We start from the raw sequence: 2,566 nt of genomic DNA on the forward strand, positions 1-2,566 counted from the left end.
ACCTTTAGCAGACTCTCCTAGTTCTCCAAAACTATCATGTCCTCTTAGGCCTTCATGCATTTACATGGGTTGTGCCTTCTGCCTGCAATATCCTTCTCTCCCTTGTCTGCCTGGCAAATTTTTATTTAGTACTGACAATTTAGCTGAAGGATCACTTCCTCCAGGAAGCATTTCCTCATCTTTCACCTGCAGGTGAGGTGCCCTCCTCTTAGCTTTTACAGCACTTTATTCATCTCCCTAAGGTAGTACTGGACTATGATTTTCTTCATCCACAGCTGTATCTCAGTAGCCTGAGAGCTCCTTGAGGTCAGGGAGAATGTCTTGTTCGACTTTGTTTACCTCAGCACAGCACCTGACACCTGTTAGGTAGGGACTCAATGTTAAATGAATTACAAAACTATACCTTACCTTCTCTGAGTGCTCATTTCCTGCCAGGTGACTGTGCTAAGTATTTTATATGCATTTTCTCAATGAATCCTTACAACTGCCACAAGAAATGTGTTGTTATATCCTTATTTTACAGATAAGGAAATTGTGGCTGAGAGAGGTTAAAGTAACTGGCCCATTAGTGTTCCCTTATTGTGGGATTTGAACCCAACTCCATTGAATCTAGAGCCTGTTCCAGAGCCCATGCTCTTAACCACTATACTATACTACAAAAGAGGGGGGAATTTACAGACGTAGTGAAGAACGAAAGGGGAAATGAACATGTTACAGATTATGTTGAAAAGTAAAAGGAAGTAAGGCTGCATCAGTAGGCTGGCCCACATTGTGGAGGATGCAGAGCCAGCCCGAAGTGTGTAGACTGGATGTGCTGTAAGCAATAGGGAGGCATTTGGTTTAATTCAATATTTATTAAGGACCTATTATGCGCCAGCCACTGTGCTAGCTGCTGGGATGTAAATATGCATACTCTTTGCTCCCGAGGCTCTTGTTGCTGGGTGAGGGAGAGAGACAACAAGTCAATGTAAAGTGGTAAATGATTTTATAGTGACACACAGTGGGTATGGTAGAAACACCCAGGAGGGAAGCCTATCCAGGGGGTACATAGAAGACCTCTCAAAGGAGATGATGCCAAAACTGAGTCTTTAATGGTGATAGGATGTATAGGGAACTTGAAGCATTTTGATATTATTGGAACTTACCGTTGGAAGCAACAAGAGATAGGCAATGAATTCATTCAACATGTATTTATTGAATGCCTGCTATGTGCAAGACACTGTTCTAGGAGTGAACAGTGAAGAGACAGACGAAACCCCCACCCTTGTGGATCACAAGGCAAGCAGGAGCTATTGCATGCCCATTTGTATAGCACTTATTTCCAAAGAACTTAGCTAACGCCTTAATCGCGCCCCACAGTAGATCTGAGAGAGACTATAGTAGGCATACTGGTCAGTCCTTCCAAAGTGTGGAGGCATACTGGTGATATGAGAGATGAATTTAGGTGGTACGTGGAGGAACATTTAAAACGTTTAAATAGCTCTAAACGAACCCCTAGCAGCCTTCTAGCATCAGAGATAGAAAGCTCCACCTCCTGCTGTTCCCTAGGTGACTCCACCCCTTTTCCATCTGTTGCCATGGAGACAGGTGGCTTCATTTCTCTAATTCCCCTACCTCCACCCCTAGATGAGACTCAGAGAGCCCCCTCCCCATCTCCATGGAAAGAACTCCATGCTCCCCAACCTTTCTTCCAAATCACATCCTGTTTCTCAGGCTGTCACCATAGAAACAGAAATCTCATCCCCATCCCCTCAGGCATCTCCATGGTGACCCTCAACCCTACCCCCAGGACATAACCAGGATCAATTACTACTAGAGGTCTAGAAATCAGGGGGCGCTGGAAGGAAGGTGAGGGTGACTCCCCGCTGTGGCTGCAGTCTTTGTCTCTTTCCCTTTGGTTTTGAATGAAGGCCCCTCTCTCAACAAATAAGGTAAGGAAACTACAGTTTATGAATTACCAATTAGGTGCCAGGCACTGGGCTAGGCACTTTACATGCTCAAACCAGCCATTTTACAGAGTTTAAGGAAGAGAGGCTCACAGAGGGGGAGTCACTTGACCTTGTTTCCCCTGCTGAGCCTCTTATCATCCTCACTGAAACCAGGAACCAAGAGGATTTTACTTCCACCATTCTTCTTTGTTGTATGACCTTGGGCAAGTAGCCTCTGGTCTCTGAACCTCATCTTCCCCATCTGTAAAATAACAGTATTGGACTAATTGTCACCTTGAATATCTCCTTATTAATGTCAGATCGTAAGTAGTTCTGATCTTCTCTTGAGGAACTGATTTATTTTTTAGGTATGAATGCTAGTAAATCAGGTGTTTTTGTTTTTTTAAACTGACATTGTGGAGGTCTTCAAACTTTTTTGATCGAATATTCTATAAGTTTATTATTTAGAATCTAATGGTTTCTTCTAAGGTTTCTCATTTGTTTTGAAATTTCTATTTTGAAGTAATTCACAGGAAGTTGCAGGGAGGTCTTATACATCCTTTACCCCACCTCTGCCAGTGTTGGCATCCTGTCTAATTACAGTACAATATCAAAACCAGTCAATGGACACTGATACA

Source organism: Hippopotamus amphibius, chromosome X (genome assembly GCF_030028045.1).
Source record: "Hippopotamus amphibius kiboko isolate mHipAmp2 chromosome X, mHipAmp2.hap2, whole genome shotgun sequence".
Classification (NCBI taxonomy): Eukaryota; Metazoa; Chordata; class Mammalia; order Artiodactyla; family Hippopotamidae; genus Hippopotamus; species Hippopotamus amphibius.